The sequence below is a fragment of the Anguilla anguilla genome, chromosome 12 (assembly GCF_013347855.1).
Source record: "Anguilla anguilla isolate fAngAng1 chromosome 12, fAngAng1.pri, whole genome shotgun sequence".
NCBI classification, from domain to species: Eukaryota; Metazoa; Chordata; class Actinopteri; order Anguilliformes; family Anguillidae; genus Anguilla; species Anguilla anguilla.
Window position 1 is genome coordinate 33,907,321 of NC_049212.1, and position 8,842 is coordinate 33,916,162.

The following is an 8,842-nucleotide window of genomic DNA, read 5'->3' on the forward strand; positions in this document are numbered from 1 at the left end:
ATTTGGAGAATGAGAGACGAAGCCACACCCCCCCCCCCCCACCCCCAAACCGGGCCTCTAACCAGACCTCCATGTCCCCGCCCCCTCCTTATCAGTTAACGAAGCGGCGCATGTGTGCGTGATCGCGTGTGTGCGTGCTCTCCAGTGAGTTCACCCCCATCCCCTCTGCCCCCCCCTGCTGACACACTGCAACACTGATAAGGCCTGCAATCACTGCACATCAGTCCAGCTCTGGGCCCCCAAGCTGAGATCTTCATGAATAATTAAACTGGTCTGGCTGGCTCAGCCCGCTCATTGGCTGCTTTGTCTCAGATGGGACTCTGGGGTTAGTTCCCTTCCATACAGACGGTTACAGTAGCCAGTGCGCCACTCTGTCTTCAAACAGACACACAAAACGTCCATTAAGTTATTCAACCCCTTTATGATCGAGCTCTCGTCTCTGTCCCTGTCGCACACGTACACATGTACAATGAATATAAATGCAGGTACTTGTATGGGTCACAAGTGCACTGCAAATCCATTTTACAGGCTCATCCACCAAACAGAATTACTAATATACAGATGTGAATTACACCAATGGCAAGCTTGTTCTGAGCAGAGCAAAGTACAATTCTGCTTATTTGCATAGGCTTCCAGGACTAAATGTGAATTTTCTAAAATTATAATTAACATTTCGGCCTGTGTGCCATACGTTGGTATGCCCATATGTAATTCTCATACCACCATACTAATGGTCTTTCAGTCTGCTTTCATATTGGACGTACTGAGTAGGATGTGATACATTTGGTAGTACATGGCATGGTTTTTCACATTCTCAGATTTAGTCCTTTTATCAAGTACTTTGTTTTCCTCAGTTGGAACAGCCTCCTGTATCATCTTCTGATGAAACACAATTATCCTTGATCTTTGAAATCAAGCCCTACGCTGTCTACAAAAATTTGCCCTTAAAGGACTTTCATGCAGAAGATGAGTAAGCATCTGTAGCTTTTGATGTGATGGTGTTCTCTCACCCAGAGCTTTGATGCCTGAAGCTTGCTAAACCAAGCGTGCCATCATTTACACATTTGCTAATTGGACGGCTCAAAATAGCGGCTGATTAGAAATCAGGTGACTTTTTGTTCTTTTTGTGCCTAATTGCCTGTCACTTGCACAGTGCTGTACCTGTAATTAGAGAAGAGGAGGAGGGTGCACAACGTGTGTGCGTGTCTGTGTGCGAGAGAGGTGATGGCTGGAGAATACCCATCCTAATCCAGACTCGCGGCTCTCCTAAAAATAGACCCGCGTGCAGCGTCGTGGTATTTTTACACTCGACATTCTTCTATTCTGGAGCATCTCTTAACATTCTTTCCTCTTGGCTTATCTTCCGCATGCATGTTCAGATGCCACTTTTTTTTTTTTTACCCTCCATTGTCCTCTGCAGTTATTTTCCACCTGAATGTAAAGGGTTAATTGGGCTGCTGTGTCTTGAGGGTGGGTGATTCTCAGCCAATAGCGCTGCAGTATTTACCTCACGCTGCTCCCGGTCTGTGATTGGCCAGACCTCAAGACCTGTCGTGTCAGAGCCCTGAGGACTGTATCCGATTTCACACAGCTTCACCCTCTCCAGGAGCCGACACGCGAGCGCAGTTTCGTTTCTGTGTCCGTACATCTCTCAGCCAGGGCAATGCGCAGAACTTACATTTTGGCATTTTACTTTCGCACAGATGGAATGTTCCGGGAGCAAATCGGACGCAGTACCGCATAAGACCGCTATCTCAGCAAGGGTTCTGAGGTTCTGACTGTTCGCACAGCTGTCTTGTATATAGTCTAAAACAGTGTACCTCTGTGTACAAGGGCATTGTACAGCCACTTCCCAGCATGCACCACTGCAGGCGAAGGTCGGTAAGCTCATACTGTGCCAAAGCCACCCCTATCCTGGTGATGTCATTCCAGTCTGTTAGACACATCAGCACCATCTGACACCCAGCGGTGTCTGTTTTGAGCCATTTGAAAAGGCAAACTGCATCCTCCACTCAGCAGATATGAGCCTGTCCTCCACGTGCACACACACACACACACACACACACACTTGCACATTCAAAATCAAACTTGCACATCATGAGCCATCAATCCAAAATCCTCACCAGTTCTCTTCAGTTGTAGAACACAACTGGGAATACTGACACAAAATACCAGAACTAATGTATTTAATTTTGCATGTGGTACTTACACTGAGATAATATAAACATTTCCTCAAAACATGAGAATGTACATATAGTACATTCTAACAGGATGGCTTTACCAAGACAAGCCCATTGTGATTCAATCCATTCAGATGTAGGATCACCACCCTATGCCTGTGTGGATGGTCGGTAACAATGGCGTGAGTTCAGAAAAATGCTGGTGTGGCAGGTTTCTGCTGTCTGATTTGTTGCTCCTGATTTGAAGAGTGACATTCAGCCCTTCAGGACGGTCCTGTCTCTCTCCACCAAGGCACAAAGCTTATACAAAACTGTTCCATTCCCGCATACACACACCTGCTGGTGTCAAAAGCAGGTGTGTGAGGAGCTGAAGGAAAGGCTACCTTGTAAGAAGCATTGAGGTCTTAACCCTGTGGAAGCAGTTGTCCCTTGAAAAAACATGCAACTTCCCAATATACTTGAATAACCTTCAGTAGTATGTACCCCCTGTCTCAGATGTTTTTAATTCATTCTGTCTGACCAGCTTTGTCACAGCACCTGTAATATTTCAGCGTGATCAATTCTGATTCAATGCTAAGCACTTTGAATCTTATGCACGGATTGTACAATAGAAGTTTGAGTGCAGTTTTGCAACAGTGTTTTTCATACAGCTGCTCACCCACACGCTCTCCTGCACCCCAGCTGCTCTGGGTATAAGCATCACACCTGGACAGCCTGAATCCTGCTTTGAACTGACACAGAAATGCCACCATTTAAATATGGAGGCAGTGTGGAGAATGCAGAAAGTACATCCCCTCCCCTCCCCCTCAATATACCGCACATGGAGGTGTAAGCCACATACAGCCAAGCTTAATTTTGATGGTCAAATGCATAATGACTCCCAAGGCTGAATATTCGAACAATCTGATCTCCCACCCCAAGCGTTGTGTGAAATCCTTGTTCTGCATAAATTACTCACTGCAAATGGATTGGCATCCAATCGCACCTTCCAGCAGGAAGATGAATAATGTACATGATTTATGCACTGGCTCTCCTTCATACATGCTGATGAAAGAATAAAACGCTGCCTTCAATATTTACTCATTTACACAAATCTGAAGACTGGTCCCTGTAATCAATTGATGCCATGGTTGAATTGTTGTAATTTGATATTTGATATGATCCCTATTAGGCAGCAAGCGCACAACTGTAAATCAAACCCCAGGCTTGGATGTTGCACACATTACAAACTGCCAACATGTTCTAGCAAATGAGCTTTCCTCAGGGTTTTTACCTTGGATGTTCGAGAAGAGCTTCTTCATATTTGTCCCCTTATCTAAACCTTCCAACACCAGATTAATCTGCTTCTCTCCTACAGCATTTTAAATGATGAGAAATTAGCCTCTTAAAGGAACTAAACTGACACAGCCACAGGCATTTCAGGTGACGACAGGTTGAGGGGGAAAACTGCAGCCTGTGTGTGCCACTCTGTGTCTGAGCTGCTTTTAGAGTCTCCCTATCTGTACCACTCTACAAACCTCACTCAGCTGATCCAATGTGATGGATCACTGCGACTGCCAGTAATTGGAAGGAAAAGGTTTTGTTGCACGATGAGGTGTTGAGAATGAATGTCAGTAGACGACGAGAGCCAGGGATGTTGGGACTGCCCAGAATTACACTAATGTAAGAAAACCGGATGGCCCCCACTTCAATTTGGACTAATGTCAGTAACATTTTTCAAAATAATTATGGGTGATTTGTATTTTCAGTGAGCTGAACAGGAGGTTTGGGGGAAAAAAAAAAAAGCCGAATTTGTTGCTGATGGGAGTCATTTACACACAATTCAGTTGTTGTTTTTGTCTCCCAGCTCCACATTCAGTACAATTTTTCAAAATGTGCTTTACATTTTACCAGATGTATTGCAGCAGGAAAATATTTGGAGGGGTCAGTGTGCATCTGTTTGTCTCGGCTACTACTCCGCGTTTTCAGAAGCGTATCTCTGGTTCATTTTGTTTTAGCTTCATTACTGTCTTTGCCAAGACGAAGTCTCTTGACTTCCTGGCTCTCACAGAAACCTGGATCACTCTTGATAACACCGCCACTCCAGCTGCACTGTCTGCGGGGATACTCCTTCTCGCACACCCCCAGGGCCTCTGGCCGAGGCGGGGGCACTGGTTTGCTCATTTCCCTGTCCTGTAACTAACTCCCTATGAAAGGTCAAGATAAGGAAGCTAAACCCAATATGCAAATTATGAACTTCCCAATCAGAAACTAAAGGATTAAATTGCCAAAACTAATATTGCTGTAGTGTCATACTTAACCAAATCTATTTCCATTGTACACAATTTGAAACAGAAATGAGTGGACTTTGCCCCTTTGCTATTAAGGAAGTGATCTTCCATCACTGCCTCCTCTCTTGAGGAACCTGCATCCTACAGGAAGTAAAAACAGGAAGACCTGATCTGCTGAGTGCAGCGGTTGACCTAAAAACCTCCAGAGGCATTACCATAGGGCAATATGCACTTCTGTACTACAGATTAGTCTATTTTGTCACCCAAATGAGTCCCAAATGGTCCCAACTGCTGTGTGTAATGTTTTGAGCCCAGACTTGGTACTGACCCCAACTGGACCGTAGGCTACCATGAAGATCTCACCAAAGTACAATGTGATGGCAGTTGGGTTAATTCTGGAAATGGGTCTTCTGTGACTAAAGATCAGGGCTTTGCCTGCTACACTTAATATCCATGACTAAGCCACTTGCATATTTTGTGTAAATGACTCATTTTAAATTCAAAGCATAACACCATGAGGAACCCTTGTTCTGCTTTCCTCTTATTGATGGCGCAGATCACAATGTTGTGACCTCTCTTGCAGTAAAATGGATCAGCGAGATGTGTGGTGCAGTCCATATCCCTCTGAAGTTGAGTTTGATCCTCAACCATGCTTTCTTCATTGTGGTCCAATCTCTTTTTAATCTAAAAGTCCTTAAATTACATATAAAAATGGTTAGAATATAGAAACTAATCTCTCAAAAGGCTAATGTTTGAGATCAAGATAATGAGAATTTAAGGGTAATATCAGACAACAGCTACAAACTCACATTAAGACCTGAGAGACAGCCAATTCCATTCCACTTGGTAGCGGTTCAAAGCCTCAGGCTCCATCCTGTTGTCGCCACCCACAAAGCCTTTGCCAATCCGATGCCCTGAAAAGCCATAGTCTCCACCCACAAAGCATTGACCAATCTGGTGTCCTGAAACTTGTCCCAGCTCTTCCTCAGGCAAAATCTCCCATGTGCAGTGCAGCGTAGCACGAGCCTTCGGTGCCACTGTTCGATTGGACAATTGCAAGGGTAAAGGTCAAGTCCAAGGCTGAACCCTCCTGTCAAGCTTGCAGGGCTCACCTAACTGCCAGTTGGGACAGTGACGAAAGCAGCAGATTTAAATGTTTTTGGGGGAAGTAACGGAGCCCCAGAAAGTGCTGCCTTGACTGCACATGCTCTGCTCCATCTCTAGACGTCTGCAGAGAAGCTGGTTCAAGCACCCTCCCCCACCGCCCTCACCCCACTTCATTGGCTGGTAAATTACATTTTTTGATTTTTGATGCACTACCAGGGATTTTTTTTTTGGCTTGATTCTCCACCTTCAGTGTGGAGGACTAACGGCTCAATGAATGATTTGTCAAAATATCTGACCCACTCGTCTATTGGCACAACAGAATGGTGGACCCCCTTGCTCTTCAAGGCAGTCAACCGAATGTGCTTCACAACAAAAGGTCAAGCGGGCCTTAATCCTGGCGTGCAGCGCAGCGGGGTTGGCCTTTGAGATGCAGCACTTGGGCTGGTGCTAGCACCAAAGCAAATGGTGCCGATTTACTAGAGGCAGAGCAAGCCCATTCAGGGCAAGCCCATTCAATATGCTGAGGTAAAATAACTGTCCGTTATAAATTATGGTCACAGGAATTGCATCCAGTAGGGATTCCAGAGGTCCAGTTGAGCCTACTGGACGAATTTGCCGGTGGCCTCCTGTGTTTCTTATTCCATGCCCAATGAGTGTATCTGAAAATGCTGAAAATGGAGGCAGTACTATTGGCACAGGTCATTTTAAATCAATTGTTCATAGGACTCTTAGGACTCTGACGTGTCCTTGTTGGGAGTTTTTTTTTTTTTTTGTAAGGGGGCTGTTGTGTGGGGTGCATTAATTGGCTTTGTACAAGTGTTACATGCTTCTTTACTGCTGTGTGTGTGTCTGTCTCTTTGGTACTAAACTTTTTTGCTGCATTTTATGACTGCAGTTTTGGCCAGGTCTCCCTTAAAGGATTTAACCTGATAATATCCTGGTGAAATATAAAGGTTAAATGAATGAATAAAGCCTGGTGGCATAATTAAAACACCTTTTATGTTGGCCCATTTTCAGTTCTACTGATGGTACACCAGAGACTCGATGGTTCTTGTTGGACAAATTAATTTGCACAAGTCCACATTTACACGTTATGCTACGTAAATAGACTCCCTTGAGGCCAGTTTGCACTTATTAGTGTTACCAACATGCTAGGTTTGTAGCCTGTGGAATAATTTCAGCGGCTATTCATTTAACCCAACTATCTAATTTGATACTATATAGTTTAATGTAAACTGCTTTCACATTTATGATAGTCTGTCGCTATACCATTCCATTCCTGTTATTTACATGTAATATCTAACTATGGTTCACTGCTCTTGCAAAGAATTGTGGGCACTCTCATTAAGTACAATTTATGGGGCTAAACTGAAGTGGCGGCCAGCTGATAAAATGGGGGCATGAGTGAAGCTTAAGTTACTCTGTACTTAAAGTGGCTGTCACGAAAATTGTACTTCTTGGTTCCTCGTTTGCTTAAAATAAATACATCCAAGTAAACTGTCTTAGAAACTGAAATAAAGGAAGTGTAGAAATGAAACATGGTAGGACTCAGATTTTGGCTGAAATTAGACCAGGACAGGACCATGTTTTTCAGAAGCCTATATATGTGATCCGGACATTGACGCAACGACCGTAGCCTTCTGTAGTTCGCTTGAACTAATTTCACCAATATTACCAAAACAATGACTGTTTTCCTAGTCGTGGTATAAAACCTACGTCGAACAGACACGGTCGCTCCAAGCACGATGAATGACAGCGAATCACCGCGCTCGCTATTACACAACACCTACACACCCCGCAAGTGGCGCAACGAGATGGGAGCGTTTTTCCAACCATACTGAGAAGCCATGTGTACCCTGTAGCGAAAGGACTTGTACTGGCAGCTTGCGATGTCAAGGGTTGGAAGCGAGCGCGGCTGGTCTTACATGTGGCTTCTATAGATGGCGGATATTAACTAAATTAAACTGCGTCGTATCACAAAAAGACTCCGTAGCCTATTTATCGATACAGAAATCTACATTACGAGTACAAACGCACGCACGTATATGCGCAAACACACGTCGTCAATATTCAACAGCTCATGCAAATAAATAAAAAAATAAAATAAAAGAAAGGCCATATATTTTTATATAAATGGACAATGGTGCATAGGCTAGATATAAAACCCAGAGAACTCAAAACAGATTTTAAATAATTTGAGATATTCGACGGCAAATCCAGGAATTGGCTAATTTTTCTTTTCAAAGCACTGCGAGCAGAGACCATAACATGCCAAATCGCTAATAGAGAAACTAAATGACATTGTATTGGTAACCTTCCATTGAAATAATAAATTAAATGTAACGCGAAGTTCTGTTTAATTGTGGAGCGCTGCTAGTCGCCCCCCGTACAAGAATACCTGTTCTGAAACAAACAAAATGCACCATTGTACACGTCCTGACAACAAACAGAACGTGCGATTTTATTGACACCCATCCAATACCAGCTCCCTCAGAATCTAGTCATTCGCCAGATATGCGTAACGTATGCAAGTATAATCACGCCAGTGTGCTAGGGAATGTTTTTAGATGGTATCTCCATCCGTATACAGTCTAGCGACACAAAGAATCAAATCACCATTAACACCGTTATTCCGCATTATCTAATGTCAATATCGCGTATCTTACCTTGTTTATTAATTCCGCATTACAGTGTCGAGGCCGTGGGGGGGAAAAGCTTGTACGTCTTATTTCCCACCTTGTACGCTGAAAGGTACCAAACGCTCCGCAGCATCACAAGGAAGGGGGAGGGGGTAGGGGCAAACAAACCCCTCGCACGGTACGGAAAGCGGTCGCCGTTCCTTTGCGCTTTGAGTCCGCTTGCTTTCCAGTTTAGGCCATTTTAAAATCAGGACTGCCCCCTATCGGCTGCTTCGTGGAACTCTACCTGTGTACAGGTAGCCCAGGCGCACGTGGCCTCGCAGCCAGATCGTAAACACCCCAGAGAAAACGTTATCGAGGGCTTTATTTCTGTATTACGGTCAGTTTTTAACCCCAATGCTACTACTGTTCAGTCACTCGGGATAAAAAGGAGTCCCGAACGACAAATCCCACTGTACCCACGGCGGGACTAGGGAAATTCTCTTGTGACCGTAGTTTGCTGATCACACAGCTGAGGCCAAACGATCAACTTAAATCGTGACTCAACTGAGACCCCATTTTCGCAGTAATGAAAAATTGAAATAAAGATTAACTGGTGTACTAGTGTTCAGATATTTGTCAGTGTTGTGCAGGCTATGTCCAGCAT

At 44.2% G+C, this 8,842-nt stretch overlaps 1 protein-coding gene across 1 annotated transcript in view; it reads right to left on the reverse strand.

Annotated features, from left to right (window-relative positions):
• The window catches only part of mtus2b (microtubule associated tumor suppressor candidate 2b), a 65,416-nt gene extending 56,661 nt beyond the window's left edge, over nt 1-8,755 (reverse strand). The window contains exon 1 of the mRNA XM_035385095.1: nt 8,224-8,755. The gene's annotated coding sequence lies outside the window, so the exon portion shown is untranslated. The remainder of the gene's footprint in view (nt 1-8,223) is intronic.
• Between the last annotated feature and the right edge of the window lie 87 nt (nt 8,756-8,842).